The following is an 8307-nucleotide window of genomic DNA, read 5'->3' on the forward strand; positions in this document are numbered from 1 at the left end:
GATCCCTATTCCCACTAGCATTATGAATGCTTAATTTTTCACTTAGGGGGTTGAATAAATTAGATAAACTAGTGGAAGCCACTTATGAATAAAGACCCGATTCATATAGTGTTTTAAAATGAAATCGAATATTTGCTAAGTGTTGTTATGTGTTTATCATTTACAGATTTACAACATACATTATGTCTTCTGCACTATCACTCAGGAGCATACTGGATGCTCACAAGTTGACTGGTCCTAATTATGCTGACTGGCTTTGAAACTTGAGAATTGTTCTCAGGATTGAGAAGATGGAATACGTGATTGACTCAGTTAAGCCTACTGAACCTGCTAGTGATGCACATAATGATGAACATGTTGTGTATCGTAGGTGGATAGATGATGCAAATGTTGCTCAATGCATCATGCTAGCTTCCATGAACATTGAGCTACAGAAGCAACATGAGCATATGGATGCTCACACTATCTTCATGCATCTACAAGAGTTGTATGATGTGGCAGGGAGGACAGCTCGATATGAGATATCGAAGGAGCTGTTCGGTTATAGGATGTCTGAGGGATCATCTGTGAATGACCATGTAATTAAGATGATCAATTTGATTGAACGTCTTGGACAACTTGGTTTTGCCATGGATGGGGAGCTGAGCCAAGACCTGGTCTTGCAATCGCTTCTGAGTTCGTTCTCGCAGTTTGTTGTGAACTTTCACATGAATAAGTTGGATGTCAGCCTGCCTGAACTCCACAACATGTTGAAGACTGCGGAATCGAATTTCTCCCCTAAGAAGAGTTCTGTTCTTCTAATTGGTGAAGGTTCCAATCCTAAGAAAAGGAAGAGGAACCCTTCCAAGAAGAAGAAAGTAGGTGAGAAAATGCCGGTTCCACCAAAAGCTGAAGACCCCAAGAGCAAAGTTGTTTGCTTTCACTGTAATAAGGTGGGGCACTGGAAGAGGAACTGCAAGGTTTACCTTGCAGAATTGAAGAAGAAGAAGGGTAGTGAGACTGCCGCTTCTGATTCAGGTATGTTCATGATAGAAGTGAATATGTCATTAAGCCAAATTTCTACTTGGGTATTAGATACCGCCTGTGGTTCTCAAATCTGCAATTTGTTGCAGGGACTAAGGAGAAGTAGGACTCTTGAGGAAGAGGAGGTGATTCTACTGATGGGAAATGGAGCAAGAGTTGCTGCTAAAATGTAGAATCGTTTCATTTACATAAGCCTACGGGCAAGACTATTGTTTGAAATAATTGTTATTTTGATCCCTCGATTGTGAGGAATATTATTTCTATTCCCATGTTAGACTTGGCTGGATTTTCATTTATTATTGAGAATAATGAATGTTCTATTCTTAGAGATAATATTCTTTATGGATGTGGTGCTTTAAATAATGGTCTGTATATATGTGACATAATTTATTTCAGATTGAACAAACTAATAAAAGAAAAGGGATGATGAAAATCTCATTTTATAGTGGCACTGCAGTCTCCATTTAGTAGACATGGAGAGAGGGCTGCAAATTTGCTAGGAATGGTACACACAGATGTATGTGGACCAATGTCTACGCAAGCCATGGGTGGATTTTCATACTTCATTACTTTCATAGATGATAGATCTAGATTCGGATATGTGTTTGATGAAACACAAGTCTGAAGCCTTTGAAAAGTTCAAAGAGTATAAGTATGAAGTGGAGAAATAAACCAAACATAGTATTATAATTCTTCGATTAGATCGAGGTGGTGAATACTTGAATGGAGAGTTTCTGGATTATCTCAAAGTAAATGGTATAGTCTCCCAGTGGACGCCTCCAGATTGGTATCTGAAAGGAGAAATCGAACTTTGTTAGACATAGTTCGGTCCATGATGAGCTATGCAAATCTTCCAGTATTCCTATGGGGTTATGCATTGGAAACCTTAGCATATTTACTGAATAAGGTGCTTTCCAAATCTGTTCCTCAAACTCCGTATGAGATATGGAAAGAAAGGAAACCGAGTCTTAAACACGTTAAGATTTGGGGATGTCCAGCTTAAGTCAAGTAAGTTGACCCAGATAAGCTGAAATATCGATCCGTAAAATGTAGTTTTGTGGGATATCCTAAAGAGACTTTAGGGTATTACTTTTACACCGATCATCGGGTGTTTGTCTCCAGACATGCTACCTTCTTGGAAAAGGAGTTTATCCTTGAAGGAAACATTGGGAGCAAAATTGAACTTGATAAACTTCAAGAAGCACAAACTACTACGGATCAAGTGGAAACACCTGTTCTGACTGAACAACCTTTTGTGGAACAACCCATTCGTAGGTCAGGGAGAGTGTCTCGCCAACCTGAGATGTAATATGGCCTTGTCATTGAGAATGACAATGAGTTGTTGAACATTGATGATGACGACCCTGTGACCTATAATGTGGCTATGAGTAGTGTTGACTCAGAGAAATGGCATAGTGCCATGAAATCCAGAATGAAATCTATGTATACGGGATACAAAAGAATGATTAGAACAGATGGCCAGGTAGAGACCTATAAGGCCAGGCTTGTGGCAAAATAATTCAAACAAAGGCAATGGATTGACTTTGATGAAGCCTTTTACCTGTAGCCCTGTTATAATCAGTTCAGATTTTGCTTGTGATTGCTGCTTACTATGACTATGAGATCTGGCAAATAGCTAGATGGTTTTCTTTCCAAGGGAAATAAAAACCTAGTGTGTAAGCTGCTGCGAACCATATGTGGTTTAAAGCAAGCTTCTCGTAGATGGAACATCCGTTTTGATGAGACAATCAAAGAGTTTGATTTTATCAAAAACATAGATGAACCATGCGTCTACAAAAGGGTTAGTGGGAGCGCGGTAACATTTCTTGTATTGTATTGAAATAGAGTTGACACACATAACAACATAGCAGACCCACTCACAAAGCTACTTTCTGAAAGTCACTTTGATCGTCATAAAGACTAGATGGGTATTAGATACCAGAGTGATTGACTTTAGTACAAGTGGGAGATTGAAAGGAATATGTCCTAAGTCCAATCATGTATTAGGATTTAGGAATAACTTTTATATAATCTGTTTTGATTTCATTGATATTAATAAAAGACTTGTTTTGTTTTTATTACGGGCTCTATCTATCTAAGTGTTTAAATAAGATATACCATAGTTTAGAGTAAAGCTTTTATGGATTATGATGAGATCATAATAGTGAGACCTAAAAGATGATAACTCTAAACTTAAATAGTTCCTGATCATATGATTACTAACTGGTAATTAATAATCCGCAAAGATCGGTACATACTATGCTTGCTTCATTATGAAGGATGTCTGTTCTCATAGACATTTGTGTGGTAACACTATAGCTAGTATGTAGGTGCTTATTATAGAATAAGTTCACTGAACATGACTCGCACAGCTGAACAACTGATGGAGTTCACTCACGTGTCAGCAGTTGTTCACATAGAGATAGTTGTACAAGTATCCTTAGACTTGAGGTCTTCATAGTCATCTTTTGTACACTGAACTATGCTTTGGTTTAGTTCTTAGTCTCCAGGGACAATTATTAGGGCTCTACTGGGTATAGGAATTTGTACACGAAGATAGTGTATGATCAATAAAGGATCTACCCCTTCCAGTGAAGGAAGCGAATGTTCAAGGCTGATCCACTTATGCTAGTTCAGGAATCTCTGGCCAGAGTGAATGAAATTAGAAAGGAGTTTCTAATTTGCATGGAACTAAGCATAGTAAATGGTAAGCAAGTGATTGAATTAGATAGGCTTGACACGAGATCCATGCCTTGTATTTAATCGGGACATTGTAGGTAGAAGGAGTTTATTGTACGGTAACTATTCACTGAATAGGTTCTTGGTATTCTAAGCAGTGAATTCATATTATCCGGATAGCCGCGATATGCTGAGAAGTATCCCTCACGATGTAGAATAAATATGATTAATTAATTAATCATATTTAATAAATTAGAGAATTTATATAAATAATGATAAAATAGTTTTATTATTATTTATTTCTACTACCGGCTTAATATTGAACCTACAGGGTCACACCATAAAAAGAGAATGATTTAATGGTGGAGGAATTAACTAATAATTATTTATTTATGAAATAAATAATTAATTGGCAAATTTAATAATTGATTAAATGATATTTAATTGATTATAAATTAATTAAGAAAAGTTCTTAATATTATTAATTAAGAATTTATTTTTTGGAAATTAAATTAAGAGAGAGAATTATTTCTAAAGTGTTTAGAAAAAGGATTAATAATTAAAAGGTGTTTTAATTATTAATGTGAATAATAAAGGGTTAATAATAATAATATTTTATGGGAAAATTTCAGCTGAAAATTTTGCCTATAAATATACTATTATAAACCCTATTTTTTATTCTAACCCTAAAATTTTATAAAACCTAATTCTCTCCACCTCCTCCTCCTCCTTAACGTCGTTTTCTTGGTGGATACCGGTGGAGTGCTTCACGTTTGAGGAGCAGCTGCTAAGGATCTCCGATCGTTGCTCTTGGATCACATATTAAAGGTTAGTAATCGATCCCTATGTTTTTACCACGATTTATATGCTTTTATTTGGATTTTATATGTGTAAAAGTGTTTTACCATGCCTCCGCTGCGATTAAAATCCAACAGAAACTACTTTGGGATATTGCAGAAGATTTTGTATCTAAATTCCCTAATTTTACTTTTTTATAGACTTCTTGATGATACTGTGATAAGACTTGTGGAGAAGTCTTTTTAGAGGGATAAGATATGATTAGAGATTGATCATTTAGTTAATAGAGTCAAAGTCAAGTAGACAAAATTAGTCAAATTGAGGTTCAAAGACCAAAACGAGCGAGAAATTATGTTACAAAATTGTTAGGGTTTCATTTCAGTCATTCGCATTGTATAAAAGAAAAAATGTTCATTGTAAAAGTTTATGAAAAATATTAACCAATTTCTCTCTTTCTCTTTCTCTCTCTCTCTCTCTATATCTCTTTCTCTCTTTCTCTTTTCCTCTTTATCTTTCTCTGATTTTATGTAACATTTTAATACAAGTTCTTGATTCATTCCGTTTATCTGTTATTCATTATCAACTTTGATTAATAAATTATGTCAAACGTTGCTTCTGATAGAAATGATATAATCTCACAGGTGAATCTCGATTAATGGCATACGACAATGAAATAGAGCTTGATATATATGAAGATGAAAACTGAATTACAGAGAGATATAACTTTTATGTAAAATGTAATTATCTCATAAGAGAGCAGCTAGATGTTATATATAACAACTTCTCTAACTAACTAAGCTGATGTGGACAATATGAGCTGGCTAAGAGCTGTCAATCTTGATGACATGAAGAAGCATAAAAAGTAGTATATCTAACATCCCCCTCCAAGTTAGAAGGCGAAGGAAATGCAGAGAAACCTAACTTGAAAAGAAGGTAACTGAGCTGAGAAGCGGACAATGATTTGGTGAAAAAAATTAGCAGGCTTCTCAACAGAAGGCAGATGCTGAGTCATGATCAACCCATGTTGAAGCTTCTAGCATACCAAGTGAAAATCAATCTCGATGTGCTTGGTACGCTCATGAAAAACCAGATTGGAGGCAAGATACAAGACATATTTTTTATCATAACAAAGAGTAACATGAGTGAGATTGGAAAACCTCATCTCTGCAAGTAGGGACACAAGCCGTGTGATTTCACAACACATATTGGCAAGAGAACGATACTCTGCCTCAACAGAGGATCGAGAGAAAATATGTTGCTTTTTGCATTTCCAGGTCACAAGAGAGTTTCCCATCATAACACAATAACCAGTCAAGGATAAGCGAGATGCAGGACAACTAGCCCAGTTTGTATCAAAATATGCAGTGATAGAAAGATCATCGTTGGCAGAAAAGAACAAGTTTTGACCTGAAGTTCCATTTAAGTACTTAACAACTTTTAGTGCAGCATGCCAGTGAGCTTCATGAGGAGTGTGCATAAACTGAGCTAAATTATGCACGGGATAAGACAAATCAGGTCGTGTGAGAGTTAAGTATATGAGACAAACAACAAGACACATCTATGGAGAAACATCTAATAAAAGTGAAGTAGAAGTATCATATAATTGACTTTTGAAGGAACATGAGCAGCTGTTTGCATTGCCCATCAAAAAGAGTAACTGGATTTTGATCAACTTCACTAACATTATTATTAGTAATAGGAGAAACCTCCTTGGTCATTACTATCAACTGAATTAGTAGCCAAGGAATTTTGAAAGAACATGAGCAGCTGTTTGCATTTTCCATCAGCAAGAGTAACTGGATTTTGATTAACTTTACTGACATTATTATCAGAAATAGGAGAAACCTCCTTGATCAACATATTAGCAGCAGAACTGTGTTTGACAGCAATAGAATTAAAACGAGGTTTAGGCATTGGCTTGCCAAATAACTTGTGCCAAGAAGGAAAGTCGTGAATACAGTAACATTTTTCCCTAGTTTGCCCTGTTATATGATATAAATCATACATAACCTGCTTCTTTGTATCTGGAATAGTACTTGGTTTACCCGCTTTACTATCTTGGTACCTAGTGCCTACAGTTTTGACTGACATAGCCATATAATCAGAATTCATAGAGGAAATAGTCACAGATCGCTGATTTTCCTCTTGTAATAACAAGGAGTAACACTGACTTAAGGAAGGCAGGGGCTTCATAATTAAAATTTGACCACGAATACCCGTAATTTGTTCATCAAGGCCCATTAAAAATTGTGACAACCTCACATCTTGCTCATACATATCAAATGTGTGTTAACAATACGAGTACACTTAGCACAGTTACATCTAGGTATTATACGAAGACAATCTAATTCATTGTTAACATCATGAAATTCGCAAAATAACTAGAAATCAAAAAATATTCTTGTGTTAAGTGAGAGAGTTCATAGCGGAGTTTAAATAACTTTGGAACATTAATTTGAGCATAACGAGTTTATAGATCAATCCAAATCACAAGAGCAGTTTTCATATAAATAACACTTTTACGAATATCAAGTGATAGAGAATTGAGTAACTAGGAAGTTACCATATTATTGCATCGATTCCAGTACATCAATGATGATGATGTAGAAGCAGGTGGATGATACGATCCATCAACAAAACAGAGCTTCAATTTGAAGGACAAATCTATATCTATAATGAGAAGCGTAATCGAAACGCTGAGCGTCGGGCCGTCAGGCTGAACGTGACCCGGTACGCGTAGAAAAGGATAAAGATTGAAGAAGGATAAATTCCATGATTATACCTGAGTCGTTATGTGATTATATATGTGAGATTGTTGTCTGTGTGCATGACTAGGTGTTCTGTGACATTTTTATGAATTTTTAAGGAATTATGTGACTTAAATAAAGGTCTAATTAACCTTCGTGCATTTTTATAAAATTATCTGAGTAAGATAAAAACATGGGATTTGTTTTGATATCTTCTTAGTAGTCCTAGAGACTTTTTAAAAATGATAAGTGGATTTATTTGGTGGTCTTTGCATTTTTAAATTGATTTTATGTGGAAAAATGTTATTATTAAGACGAGATTGCGAAATTCATATAAAATCAACCGTACGCTCAAAACCTTATTATGAGTAATGGTCAGAAAGCTAATTTCGAGATCTACGTTTTGAAATTGTCATTTGCAATATTTTTCAACTTTCTGAGAGAGATATAATTTATATTTAGTTTTTATCTTATTTGAGTAAAAAGAAAAAGATTAATCAACATAAGTGGGGATTATTTAATTACTAAAATGCCCTTGCCCTCTACGCATATATATACACTTATTTCCTCCTCCTTCCTTTCTTTCCACCCGGCCACACTTTCATTCTCTCTTTTTCTCTCATCTCTCTCACTCTCGAAGCTCACTCTCTTCTCTCTCTCTATTCCACTCGGTATATCACTCTTCTACACTTGATTTTTATGGATTCTTCCATGGAAATTTGTTCTTATTCCATATATGAGCTCTAATCCTATTGCATGCATAGTTTGATACTTGCATGTGGGATGTGTGCGTGTGTGTAGGTTCGGCTAGGCCGAATTGTTGCTTTATAAAAACAAGATGAAGTGAACTTGTGGTGATCTTGTCTTGTATGTGTTTGTTGTTGTGATTTTAGAAAATAATCAGAGGTTTTATGGTAGGATACCCTCGAATGAGGGCACCACTGTGAGGCCACCGCCACCGGTGATGAACTCTGGTGAACCGGTGGTGAGTAATGATGTAACCACTGAACTCTACTACACCAAAACTTGTTCTTTTGATTGTTGCATGTGTTAATCTTGA

This window comes from Apium graveolens, chromosome 7 (assembly GCF_009905375.1).
Source record: "Apium graveolens cultivar Ventura chromosome 7, ASM990537v1, whole genome shotgun sequence".
NCBI lineage: Eukaryota > Viridiplantae > Streptophyta > Magnoliopsida > Apiales > Apiaceae > Apium > Apium graveolens.